Source organism: Perca fluviatilis, chromosome 17, assembly GCF_010015445.1.
Source record: "Perca fluviatilis chromosome 17, GENO_Pfluv_1.0, whole genome shotgun sequence".
NCBI classification, from domain to species: domain Eukaryota; kingdom Metazoa; phylum Chordata; class Actinopteri; order Perciformes; family Percidae; genus Perca; species Perca fluviatilis.
Genome location: NC_053128.1, coordinates 36,694,118 through 36,709,117, shown reverse-complemented (window position 1 = coordinate 36,709,117; position 15,000 = coordinate 36,694,118). Strand labels below are relative to the sequence as shown.

General features: G+C 41.9%; 1 pseudogene; it reads left to right on the top strand.

Moving 5' to 3' along the window:
* The window catches only part of LOC120545325, a 39,398-nt pseudogene extending 32,016 nt beyond the window's left edge, over positions 1 to 7,382 (top strand).
* The last annotated feature ends 7,618 nt before the right edge of the window (positions 7,383 to 15,000 follow it).

The following is a 15,000-nucleotide window of genomic DNA, read 5'->3' as shown; positions in this document are numbered from 1 at the left end:
ATACACACACACACACACACACACACAATCACACACGGTGGATGCAGGAAAAAACGCAGATGACCTAAATTGAGGACAGCTATGCTCGTTATTGTAAGTGCAATGATAAGTTAAAGTCCAATAAGTACTCTATCAAACCGTGTGAATGTGTGTGTGTGTGTGTGTGTGTGTGTGTGTGTGTGTGTGTGTGTGTGTGTGTGTGTGTGTGTGTGTGTGTGGCCACTGGCCAGGATTGGACATTAACTAACAATGTAAAGACCAACAAGCCACTGACAGTGACAGATATGTTCATATTTGATTCATATTCACATTCAATAAATTATTTTTTGTCTTAAATCCACCAGCCATTTTCCTATTATACCAACATTTGCAGCATCCAGAGCCTTTTAAGGTTCCTAGGAAATCTCAGCCCAGAATAATTAATTAACAGTACTAATTATTATTCTCCCCAAAACAAGTTTCCTTTTTATTTTTAAAGAAAGTTAAAAAAAATTGCAACATACAAAAGACACCACAACTTTTATCGCAATTTTTAACAAAAGCTCCCGTGAAATCATTTTGGGCCGCAACACTCTCAAAAAAAGGCCGTGAAATCCTGGAGGGACTGATCTTGTGTGTTCTTTCATGTGTTATGATGCCATTCACCAGTGTTTTTTGTTGTTGTGGTGCGTGTAGGCTACTCCTGATGTTGTCAGTCATCTCATCTCTTATATGCTGTGTCTCTATGATCCTGTCCTGTCCTATTCATGGTAGCCTACTGGTGGACATTGCGCCGTCGTCACATGCTGTAGTAGGGGGGCCGCCTTGATAATCCTGCATAGGGGCCTGGTGTTGGCTAGTTACGCCACTGACCTCCTGCCCTCTGTCGTCATTCTGGGCAGCATTGATGCAGGAATACTCTCAACTCTGTGACCTCGCCTTGGAGATTCTCCTCCCTTTCACGTCGGCGTATTTGTGTGAGGCAGGATTCTCAGAAATGACTGCAATCAAAACCAAATACCACAATCGTGCACAAATCGAGGATGATTTGAGGCTATGTTTATCAGACATTTCGCCAAGAAATTGGGGGGGGGGGGGCCCAACTGCAATGAACCAGCTTTGGGGGGGCCCAGCTTGCAAAAGGTTGAGAACCCCTTGTCTAGACCACACTCTATCATTTACAGAGACAGTAGGTCTAGACCACACTTTATCATTTACAGAGACAGTAGGTCTAGACCTCACTCTATCATTTACAGAGACAATAGGTCTAGACCACACTCTATCATTTACAGAGAGAGTAGGTCTAGACCACACTCTATCATTTACAAAGACAGTAGGTCTAGACCACACTATCATTTACAGAGAGAGTAGGTCTAGACCACACTCTATCATTTACAGAGACAGTAGGTCTAGACCACACTATCATTTACAGAGAGAGTAGGTCTAGACCACACTCTATCATTTACAGAGACAGTAGGTCTAGACCTCACTCTATCATTTACAGAGACAGTAGGTCTAGACCTCACTCTATCATTTACAGAGACAGTAGGTCTAGACCACACTCTATCATTTACAGAGACACAACAATTCTCAGTGGCGAGGGAAAACTTCCTTTATATATAATAAATTATACAGGCAGTGTTGGGGACCGAGAGTCTGGTTAAACCTGATTTTAACCAAAAGGCCTCAGATTAAACTGACCGCTGGATAGAGGACACACATGAGCTCAGAGACAAAGGAATCTTGGCCTGCATGTAAACTCCAAAGCGGGGGTAATTCACACCTCTATGCGAAAGGGCCAGCCAGAAGGGAAACTCCTCACAACTGGCAGGAAGTCAAAGAACTACACAACTGTAGTTTTTCATCCTGTCAAGAGTTTCCAGTCTTTCTATTGGTTCAGCGGGACCATAAAAACAGCATGGGGTCTTAACCTATAAATAACCTGACCCTAAGAAACTCCCTCGTCTTCACTGCAACTCTCATTGTTACGGAGGCGGCAGAGCGTTTGTGCTCAACTTCCATTTTCTGGAGAAAGTGGATTTTATTTCGGTGGATCCTTGAAAAACGCACCAGTGTTTTTCATAACTGCAGTGAGAAGGAAACAACGTTTTTCCTCTCAAAGTCGACCAAACTGTCCCTCCTCGCTGCTTTCTTGGAGGGAAGTTTCTCAGTGGTGCTTGACGAGCGCCCGGAACCCGTTCTGTTTCATTTCGTTGGAAATCGTGGAGCAGGAATAAACGGACTGAACACACCGTAAGGAGGCTTACGTCTGGGCAGAGATAAGTAGTGTGTTTATTAATGAGAAAAGGGTTCGCTACCCATGTGCCATTAATGTGATCTGGATTTAATCACATACTGATCCATATGTGATTATTAATCTGTTCTGTGAATGTATAAATTGATCATTATACTCGTTGATTCATGTTGTGTTAAGTAGCTGGGTTAAAACCGTAATTGCTATCTGCTAAGTCACTCCTTTCATGGAGTTTTTAGTTACTGTCTTCGCTATGAATCGCAAAAATCAGCTGTTAGCTACTGGAGTGGGTATAGTGACGTTTTCCTCAGCAAAACCAGAAGTCTCAGGCTGTCCTAACTAAACGTGCGCCCAGACCTGAGTAGCTGAGGGGAACTGGGTCATTATCGATAATTGAGATCAGAGTGCTCTTTTCTTTACTCTTCTCCTCTTCTTCTTCTACTAACACACACAACACACACACAACACCGGACAGACTAGCCGCATTAGCTCCCGAGCTAACGGTAGGCTAGCCTCACACGTGGAATCTGCAGGGAATCGATTTACGCTGCGTGAAAGAGCTAAACAGGAACTAGCTACTAGATCGGCTAAGCGTGGGTGTAGCAACCCCTCGGCTTCTTCAGCTCCTCCCGTGCACCCAGCACCACTACCGCCTCTTGAGGCTAAATAGTTTTGTGCAGCTCACAGGAGCAGCCATCTTTGGAGTTGTTTTGGGTGTTTAGAACTACACCCGACACCGCCCCTCCTTTTCACACACACACACACACACACACACACACACACACACACACACACACACACACACACACACACACACACACACACACACACACACACACAGACGTGTCCATGCTGCTTTTGTTTTGCTTTGTTTTTGGTTGTGATGTTATAAAAAGGTATATGAGTTTATTATTGAAGAATTATTGTTTAGCTACTGATAATTGTGAAGTTAATAAATCTTATTATACTTAATTAGCAGTTGCTTGTGATTATTTGTGTACTAGTTGTGACAACTGCTGGGCAAACAGGTCCGTGCTTCGAATTCACCCTTCCTTTATTTCCTTTTTAAAGGATTTACACAAAAATGAGACTGATCTACAGTTTGATTATTGGTCCCTGATTTGCAGGGTGGTGCCCCATTTTGATTGTTTGTCGATTTGATGGAGTTATTAATAACCATATTCATAACTTTATTAATATTGATAAAACATCTTTGATAATTGCGCCAATGATCAAATCTGTACCCTAAGGAACCCAACATATATATATGTATATATATACACACACACACTATATATATATACACACATATATATATATATACACATATATATATATACACATATATATATACACACACACACACATATATATATATATATATATACACATATATATATACACACACACACACATATATATATATATAAACATATATATAAACATATATATGTATATATACACACATATATGTGTGTGTATATATATATATATATATACACTATATATATATATATATATATATATATATATATATATCTCATGTTGCCATTCTGTACACTGAGTTTTAGTAGCCTGTATATTGATTTAACATAAATACCTGGTGGTCGTGTATATTCATTGCACCTATCTGTTCTGTTTAACGTTATTTTCATATGAAAGTCCATGGTTATAATTATTCATAAGTAGGGCCCTATGCAGTGTCATTTTACTACATCTCTGACGTTTATAGCAAACTAAACAGTTTGAAAATCGGTAGAAAATTGATCAATTTATGGTTATTTAAAAAGTAAATGCACCATTACAACACAATGTTATGAGGAGCGAGCTGACTGTGGCAAGATGGCCGCCAGGTGCGGACGTCGACTTCCATTGGCCAGCAGCCGGATGAGACATCTAGGCTTTATATATATCTATGCACACAGATCCATCTCCCCAGGAACAAAGCTGTGTCCTGTGAATGATTTGTGGGCTATTAAGTGAACAAGCACAGTCCACCACGGTCCTATTTACTATTTCATTATTTCATCCACGTTTTGTGACCGGAGCCCCTTATAACACCCACCACTGCAACCTCTATTCATTAGTTAGCTGGCCCTCATTACATACTCAACGCATTGGTACCAACTCATTTACACGTTTTTGCAAGGCAATTTCAATTCAATTCAATTTTATTTATAGTATCAAATCATAACATAAGTTATCTCGAGACACTTTACAGATAGAGTAGGTCTAGACCACACTCTATAATTTACAAAGCCCCAGCAATTCCAACAATTGCAGTAATTCCCTTTGCGGTAAAGCCCCGCTGTACCTAAGATCACTGGTCACAATAGCATCACCCACCTTCGCTCGAGCAGTTATATCACCTTGGTCACCTCTAAAGCCCACACCTCCTTCGGCCGCCACTCCTTCCAGTTCTCAGCTGCAAATGATTGGAATGAATTACAAAAACCTCTATTGCTCAAAATCCTAATCCCACTAACTGCCTAAGTGCTAGCTGCTCTCCATCTCCGTCTTTCATGCACTGGTTCCCGCACACCCTGTTTCTGCACACCCTAATTACAATATCCCTGTCATGCCCCCCTGCATTTTTGCCCAGATGCACATCCGTTCCTGCCCTTTTGCACCACTCACGTACTGTTCTGAACACTGATTGATATTTTTGACTCTTATGTACTGTATATTGTATAATTTCGGTTACACTTGCACTGTATACTGACTGTATAATTTCTCTGTATATTGACTTTTTACTACATTCAACATTCTTATAGACAGTCACTTCAGGTTTAGTGTGTTATCCCTGATCTACATCAGACACTACACCAGAAACTGCACTAACTCTACAGTATATTTAGCTCTTCTATACCGCCTTTAGCTTCTTACAGACTGTCTATCTATGCTTATTGTGTTATAATTGTAATGGTTCTAATTTCACTAACTGGCCCACATTTAGCAATATCTGTATTCTGACCCTTTAAGCGGTGAAACAGACTATCTATTAATGTATACGCCGTTGTCTCCTTATCACCTTTACATATCCTTCGGCTTACCTCACACCACACGTGTCAGCTGGCATGCGTGGCTACGTGACTTAATGAGGGGAGGGGCTTGAGGCAGCTGTGTGCTGTAAAAAATACATTGTTGATTGGAGAAAACATTTAATTCAGATTTTATCTACTTGGCGGGTCTTCATCTACCGCAGGGGTGCCCAAGTAGAACCTATGTATGGGAAACACAGTATCTGTTAGAGGGGACTCATTCTGTTATTTCCATCAAGTCTTTCCCCAGTTCTTAAACTTTATTTGCACTTTTCTGTCTCTTTTTAATGTTTGTTACATTTTTTTTGATTGTTATTAACTTACAGTTTGGGACTTTTCCATGTTACTTTTGACCTCCTGTTGCTGCAGAAACAGAACTGTCATCACAGACTGTTGATAACTTTATTGTTCTTTATCTCTATAAAAGTTAATTTGTTACTTTGGGCGAGACGCTGCTGCTATCTGATTGGTTTCTCTGGTCATGTGATTCAGGGACGTGATGCTGATCAGACAGACGGAGAGAGGACGTGTGGATGTGAAGACTGTGATCTTAGAGCTGCTGTACCTACATCAACAAACAGGTAAGAACCTCTAAACCTCTAAAAGATCTGTTTCAGAAGTCTAAATATATATTCAGTGATGTGATGATGTAACAATGGTAGCTGATCTTAGATGTTCAGGATTTGTTCACGTTGACCCAACACAGTTTCTAAAGAAGAGGCTGGAAACTCTCCACATATCACACACACTAGATTAGTTATGAAAGGATTATATATGAACCATGTTACATATTTATTAACTCTCCACATATCACACACACTAGATTAGTTATGGAAGGATTATATATGAACCATGTTACATATTTATTAACTCTCCACATATCACACACACTAGATTAGTTATGGAAGGATTATATATGAACCGTGTTACATATTTATTAACTCTCCACATATCACACACACTAGATTAGTTATGGAAGGATTATATATGAACCGTGTTACATATTTATTATCTCTCCACATATCACACACACTAGATTAGTTATGGAAGGATTATATATGAACCGTGTTACATATTTATTATCTCTCCACATATCACACACACTAGATTAGTTATGGAAGGATTATATATGAACCGTGTTACATATTTATTATCTCTCCACATATCACACACACTAGATTAGTTATGAAGGATTATATATGAACCGTGTTACATATTTATTAACTCTCCACATATCACACACACTAGATTAGTTATGGAAGGATTATATATGAACCGTGTTACATATTTATTAACTCTCCACATATCACACACACTAGATTAGTTATGGAAGGATTATATATGAACCGTGTTACATATTTATTAACTCTCTGGCACTTTCATTTATTTTTTCATTGCTGTGAATAATGCTCTCTGGAGACTTTATTGTAGGTTTCTTCAGGTTATAAATTGTTACTGTTGTCTTATGTTTGTGTTGTTTACTGTATTGTCCGTACTGATCATATTTTAAAGTGTTTCTTCTCTTTTGAGGAGGAGACCACATGATTATAATAAAGTTTAGTTTGAGTTGTGACTTTACTGAGACTGCAAGATAAATACAACCTTTCCTCTCTCTGGATGAACCAGGATCCCAGTCCCCGAGTCCAAAGTTAAATATTAAACCGACTGTTCAACATATTGAATATCAGATCAGTATTAGTGTTCATGTTGGCTGAGGTTAGTTTCCTCTGCTGCTCTAAATCTGAGATTTCTTTTAATCTGAAAGGGAATAGTAAGTTTTTAAATGTCAGAAATTTAAGGTGAGCTTGAGTTCTCCTCCCAGCTGCAGCAGAGTGTACCTGAGTGGAGCTGGGAGGAAACATCTGTTTGTGTGTGTGTGTGTGTGTGTGTGTGTGTGTGTGTGTGTGTGTGTGTGTGTGTGTGTGTGTGTGTGTGTGTGTGTGTGTCTGTGTGTGTGTGTGTGTGTGTGTGTGTGTGTGTGTGTGTGTTTATTCTGATAATGCGTGTCTCTTCCTGTCTCGACAGAACCTTTCTGATCACATCAGATCACAGTTTGATTTAAAGTCAGCTTCTTCATCACTCTGAAGAGGAGATCTCAACACTTCAGGAGGGACCAAGAGACCCAAGAAGGAGACAGAGCATAGACTTACCTCCTCATCTGTCTGAATTAATGGACAAACGTAAAAACCTGTTACCATGGCGGCAACGTGAGTATTACTTGCTAAACAGCACAGTTTTAGTGTTAAACACTGCTGGATCACATTTTACTACATGATGAGACCATTCACTACATAAGAGATGTTTGTCACAATACTTATACATGTCAACTATCTATACTGCAAAGAACCATAAGAATAATTCATAATAGAGCTCAACAGTGTGGTTCTTGGAAGTAACAATTTGATTGATTGATTGATTGATTGATTGATTGATTGATTGATTGATTGATTGATTAGATTATCAGAGATAAAGTCTAAAGACAATCTGAGGTAGACTGATCACGAGCTCCTGAGGATGTGAAACAAAAAGTTTCTGCTCGTAAAAGACAAAATTCTGCATGAAATCAACCTGGTTTGAAAAAAAAAGGTTTTATTCACCAAGTCATTGAAAAAATACTACATTACCCACAATCCTAAGCCTAACAGCGACGTCTCTGATGAGAAAATGTTTATCGTACGGCTACAGTGAGCTTCTACCATTAAAGTCTCTGACAGTTACTGTAAACCGTCTTGTTCCTTAAACTTTTTTGCTGTTTTCTGGTCCTGATTCCTCTCATAGCTGGTCGGCTTGGTTCCAGAGTTAAAACTCTATATATCAGCATTTAATGAAACATCAACAGAGATAAAGAACGGAGGGAAATCACTTCCGGGGCACAGCCATTCAGAAAATGGGTGGTTACTGTTGAGCTCTCTATACGGTTATAGCTGGTTCATTTTCAAACAGCACAACTAATGTAAAAGCCATAAACAACCTGCTCCCCCTGGTTTTAAATCCTCTGATGTACAACAGGGCTCAAAAGAGAGACCCAAGAGAATGACTTCATATTCATATCTTTGCATGTTATGCATTTTATTACCCAATATTTCATGAAATCCTCATGTAAGTTGTCTGTTAGAGAAGCCGCACTGCATCTGGGAGCAGTAACGCTGCCTCTAACGCTTCATTGCACAAAGACTGGCCCTGGGTGGCAGCCAACGGCAATTTACACATTCCTCCTTCTCACCTCCCTCTGTTTTTTCTTTCCCTCCATTCTTCTACAATTCTTCTATTGAGTTCTGTAAGATAATTTGATTGTTTTAGAGATTATTTTTGTGTATTTCCACCTTTAATCACCAGGACAGCATAAAGGGGGAGAGAGGGGGGAAGACATGTAGGAAACTTCCTCTGCATCGAGGAATAATCCCTCTATATGGGCACAAGCTCTACCAGCTAAGCTACCTGGGGCTCAAAGATCATTTTTATTTTTTGAATGAAACCCATTTTTGTATCACTACCCCATTAATGTAGCTTGACAAGCCAGACCCACATCCAGATGTTGGTCTGGGAACTCCCCATTGGTCAGGGCTCAAATCGGAGGGGGATAAACGGTTGTCTCTTTCAAATTCCCTCAGCACCAATAGGATAGCGCCCAACCAACCAGAGCAACGCTTAGTTGATAGATTAAACTTTAAACTCCAAACACATCTTCCTTTTTAAGAATGACTTCAGTGCCGTTCTTTGTTCTGTTCTCAAAGAAAAGCTTAACAAAGTCGCTAAAAGCTGATTCGAGCCACCCACTCTATACACCGATGTGAATGTCTGGATTTCTAGGCTACCATGAATTTGATCGGAAACTATGATTTGTTACACTAAACTAAATAAGGAACATATGTTGTTGCAGACCACTACCCCTCCAGGTCACTATTTCTCTGTTGTTGTGACACATGTAAGTTTTAACGTGACTGTATGTATACTTTTCACGCCAGAAACATCATGTGCACATACATTATGTTGTCAAGATGTGGTTAGAAAAATATTGGAATATAATAGTTAAATGTTAAAAATCATTCAGACTGTTTACCCAATGTCACAAGTTTTGTAGTAAAAGCAGACTCTATGGAACTGCATCTTTCGTTTCTGTAGTTCATAATTACTTTCTAATTTAACAAATCTATAATTTCTAAACCTGCAAATATGTTGTCTAATATAACATGGAGTGCTGCTCGGTTGTCTCTAGAAAGTGTCTAGTGTTTGTCATGTCTAATATCTTTCTAATACATTTCTATTGTGTTGTTCTTTTACATAACAAATATTAGAGAGGTGTAAAAAATGATGTAACCAGAAAGACACCAACAATTCTGAGAAAACATTATATTACATGTTACTTAGCTGACGCTTTATCCAAAGCTGAACTTACAATTACTATATATATCAGGAAAGGGGCTGGACTGGGACAAAAAAATGGGTCCTGGCATTTTGGCTCAGGGCGCCCACACCCAACCGCGGATTGGTCAGCAAGTCCTCTAGTTTTCATGCTCATGTGATAGTTTTGGATCCTTCAAGAGGGTCTTCAAGACTTATCTGTTGATCTTACACTTAAATAATTAATTAATTCTTAAGAGTTATGATTTCTATATTTATGTTATTTGTTTATTCTTTTATTATTTCTTTTATTTTATCAAACCCACTGCTTTATGTGGGAACGACAAAGAGCATGCACAAAGACGACATAATTGATTATTGTCGCAAACACTGTTGCCTCTGGTCTTTGAACATCTGCAGACTGAATCTGACGCTATACAGTCACACCTGTTCATCTCAAACTGGTGTTAAATGCTGAAAAACAAGGTTACGTTGTTTCTAACAAAAGAAGGTGCCAGTAGTTCTCCCTTTGAGGAATAAACCTCTTTATACCAACTGAGCTACCCGCAGCCCACATTCTTTACCTTTCTGAGGGGTTTTGGTTTCATCTAAACTCAATATATTACTTTTTATGACATTATTGGCCTTCGTAATACCACTATTACTGCTTTTCTAACCAGTCTCTGATGTGCCAATTCATGTTTTGAGCTCTGGTCTTTACTTTTTACAGGAACACCTCATCCAAATATGACAACATCCCCTACAAAGTTAAGATCCCATCAGGATCTCCTGCCCTGTATCGGCTGATACCAAGGGAAAGATAACATTGGAAATCTGACAAGAATGACTCTTGGTGAAAAGAATCCAAACAAGAACAACAAAACCATCTTACTTGTTGGTGAAACAGGAACAGGAAAATCTACCTGATCAACGCTCTTGGTCAACTACATATAGGGGAGTGAAGGGAAAGATGATGTCTGGTTTAAGATCAGAGAGGAGGAGAAGAGAAGTCAATCAGAAAGTCAGACATCAGATGTGATCGTGGTACCAGGATCTTTGGTTTTGAAGATAAACCTCTGCCCTACTCTCTGACCATCATCGATACTCCTGGATACGAGAGACACCAGAGGGATCGAATATGACATGAACATCATGGAAAGATTATTTTACTTGTTCCCGCCCAGAGGATGGAGTTCATGAGATTGATGCAGTGGGTCTGGTGCTGACAGGGAGTGTGTGAATCGCACTGGAGGATCGCTCAGAGGTACATCTTTGATTCAGTGGTGTCTCTGTTTGGAAAAGACATGGAGAAGAATATTGTCGCTCACCACACACTTCAAATGGAAGAGCACCTAAAATGCTCTGCAAGCTCTTGAGACTGCTAAGATTAAATGTGCCAGAGATGAGAAAATCAACCTGTTTGCTTCCTTGGGTTTGATAACTGCCAGAATGAAGACAGGACAGAGGATGCAGACGCCTCTTAAACATGCAGATAAAATATCAATGAAAGGAATGAATCAGTTCACAAACTTTCTGGTAGAAACTGAACCTCAGAGATTGAGACAACTGTAAATGTCCTGAACGAAGCGAATCAGACTGACAGCCTGCATCCAAACCTGCAAGACAGAATTGAGCGACCATCTAAAGCTTTAACAGAGATCCAACAGACTCCAGGATGGTCTGAAGATGTATGAACAAGAGATGAAGAACAATGAGAAGTTCAACTGTGGTAGAAGTTGATGTGCCTTACAAAGATAAAGAACGACGATGGTGGAAGCGTGGGGTTGGTGTTCTATGGCAGCAACCTGCTGTACTGGTTCAAGGAGAACTGTCACTTGTCCTGATGCACAATGGCTCCTAAAACCAGGACACTGTGAGGTTTGAAAGATGGTCAGCTGCACGCCATGTTCCGGGAAGTGTCCTGCATCAGATCATGTGGAAAGAAACTGAAGTATGTGTGTGACCAAGACAATGAAAGTTCAAAAACTCTAAAAGATGTGAAAGCAAAGTATGAAATGAATAAAAAAAGAGACTGAGAAGCAAGGACCCGAAGTTACGTATTGATAGAGTTATTAATAACCATATTCATAACTTTATTAATATTGATAAAACATCTTTGATAATTTGCCAATGATCAAATCTGTACCCTAAGGAACCCAACATTTGACGCCCCGTGTGAGCCTGTTAGAACCAGCGTTGTTACAATAATTATACATAATAATCCATAATTTTTGAACATAAATATTTTTTTTAAAAAAAAAAAAAAGTTTTATTTTTGAAAATTATAATTTTCCCTGCAACATATTAACCCCAGCGCGCGTTGGCGTTGAATACCCGCTTTAGTGCAACATTTAGCATAATTGTCCATACCTTTTCAATTTTAAAAATTTTTATTTTTAAAATTAATTTTTCTGCAACCTGCCAAGCATACATTCAGTTGTGGTCTGTGAATTTTTCAGTGTGTACATTGGTTAGTAGACAACAACATTTTCACGCTCCTTGACAGTAACTGCTATTACTCAACTGAGGTGTCCGGGCCTCTACGGCCACCTGATAGAACGGGTTGGTGGTAAAAGTGTAGTAATTAGCTTAGTTAGCAGTCAAGATTTTCACGCTTCTACTGCGATCTTAAAGTTATTGATACTAACACCCAGATTTTTGACAGTAACAGCTATTACGCGACCGGAACTGGTGGACCCCTCGCGACATCACCCAAGAGAATTGGGTTGGTGGTAAAATGGTAGTAATAAGCTTAATTAGCAGTCAACACTTAAAACTAAAGGAACTACAGGTTAAGCCTTTCACCTGCTCCTTGAATCAACTTATTCACAGTTAATTCCTTTGTCACCACAAAGGAATTGAGCCCTGGTACAATCTCTTTACTAGAGGTAAAATGAGTCGTTGAGTACCAGGAGGCTGGAGGCGTAAAGCCTGACAAGCCGACCGGACACAGTCCTGTAGGAGTGTAGTCGCTTGTCTCATCCTAGACTCTGAAGAGAATAACCGTGGAGGGTTGTGAAACTACCTGGCGATGAAATACCCAGGAACTTAGTAGCTACATAGCACAGCCGGCTTTGGATGCTAAAAGCTTGCATACAAGGCTTGCTTGGCCAATTGGTGCTAATCTATCAGCCCGAACCCATCGGCAATGCACTGTCTCTCCAGCCATGCTTCCGCGACTGCTGCAAGGCAGCTATGAAACTGAGTAGCGTAAACAGCCTGGCTTAGACAGAGAGTCCAAGCCAGGCGTGATGAGGTCTCCCCGGTTAGAGGAGAGCCGCAAGACCTCTGGCACAGCTCCGCGGCGAAGCAAAGAACAGCTTCTATTCTCCTCCCCCTGGGTTTCTACAGTCAGAGACACAGTTTCTCTCCGCCACCTCGGCGAAAAACCCACTTGTCTTCTCTCCCAGAGAAGAGACCGTTCTTCATCTTCTTCTCGTCTCCTACTCGGAGAGACCGATCTTCTTCATCTCCTCCCCCTCGGAGGAGAGAGCACCCTCCCTGCCAAAAAGGGGGGAGGAAGGTCTTGCAACATCAGAGGAACACAGGTAGAATCAGAGTCTCGGTCCACTGACAAACGGTGCGAGCCACAAAGCTCGCCATCCCGCTTTGATCAGACTCCCTCCCCACTGCCAAAGGGGAGGAGCCGTCCTCAACTGAGTGACTATGATTCTCCTGATGTTCTGAAACGACCCCCCCGCTCCAGAGACACATTATCTGATCGGGAGCCTCGGCTGCATGATACTCTCCAACTACGACAGAGTGACCGGTGTGACCCAACGGAACGGGTAAGTATGCTGACACCTTTCACACGTCCAAGAAGCACGTGGATGCTGCCTTTGACCCTGAGCCTGACCCTCCGACCACATCCAACAGTCTAGCCGAACCTGGATGAACCTACTTGGCTCCCTCGAGCCTCCAGTCACTTCGGTCTACTCAGAGACCACGGCTAGCAGCCTAGTGAACTCCAGTAGGGAGGCGCCAGAGCTGGTCATAGGTGAGAGTTATCAAGAGCCTCTGTCGGGCCGTTTGCTGGAAACAGGTGCTCCACCCGCAAGGAGACACCCCAGCTAATTTCTGATTGCAACATCCTACTTCCTGAAGAAACCATAACTTCCACGTCGGTAAAGAGGAAGAAAACCTCCACACCTTGTGTGGTAAAAGTGGATCAAAAATTTTCACCCACTGCCATGGATACTTTGTGTAGCTCAAAGCCACACTCTGCCTGGACTCCACCCCCACGCAAAGGGGGAGGGAGCTCCCGATGACTCGGACAACACGCTGGTCCATCCCCAAAACAAGGTCCGGATCCAGCAGAACTGCCAGACTCCCTCAAAGGGGCCTGACACTGATTTGTCATCAGCAGAACTAGACCAGGGAGGTAACTTAAAGGAGCCCAGAGTGCTCCTCTGAAACCACGCACGCCGCGCCTCACAAACCCCCTCCTCCCCTTGACATCCTGGGGAGACTCTGCCCACAAGGGCAACGTCACGGTACAGATACAGCAGCAGGGGGAAAAGGGGGTGTGAGCACCTCTAGCTCCGCTGGACTGGGCGTCTCCAGAATAAGTCAGACACCTTCTAACACTTTGGCAGAAGTCGTTAAAACAATGCTTCCCCTCAGTACACCAGTATTAGGCGTAGGCATTTAGTGGTAGCATTCCCAGCTACCTGCCTGATAAACCGCCCATCACAAAACCTGTTTTGGTCGATATCACACCCCAGAGGATGACTCTGGTGCATCCTAGTCTCATCTGTGTAAGTGACACAGAGGACTTTGGCAGCGGTCACAATCACCTGAGGCCAGGCCCACTCACGACAGCCACCGGGGACACATTCAGGCTCAGGTCGACACCCTGAGGCCACTTGATCCTGCAGGCAGTCTGCCAGCCCCAGACGGACAAGTCACCGTCATTCATGAGCAAATTGCCATGATTTTTCCGGAGCCTGATCCTGGCTCTGACTTTTCTTTGCCGCCGGCAAGCACACAGGAGTCAGTCTGGCAGCTTTGACTTTTCCAACCCTCACAGGTCTTTCCTTTGCTCGCTGAACAACAGCGATGCACCGTGCCACACCTGTATGGTTAAAGGTGCACCCTTTATGGCGCCACGCCCACCGACGTGCCCATATCACTTTGGCCAAAGCATCTCTTGCGTCATGCCAGACTTACACCATCACTTCATACCACCTGACCCGCGCCTCCAGCTTTTTGCACAGCAAAACCACTGCCTCTCTTCAGAGTCCCCCGCAGACTCTCCTCAAGGTGGCTGGAGCAGGCGCTCTTCTCTGTACTCCAGGGAAAGGGGGTCATACACTTATGGCCCCACCTCCAGGTAAACTTGATTGGCCCAGTTACCAGAACTAGGGCGGAGGTACCCAGTACCTC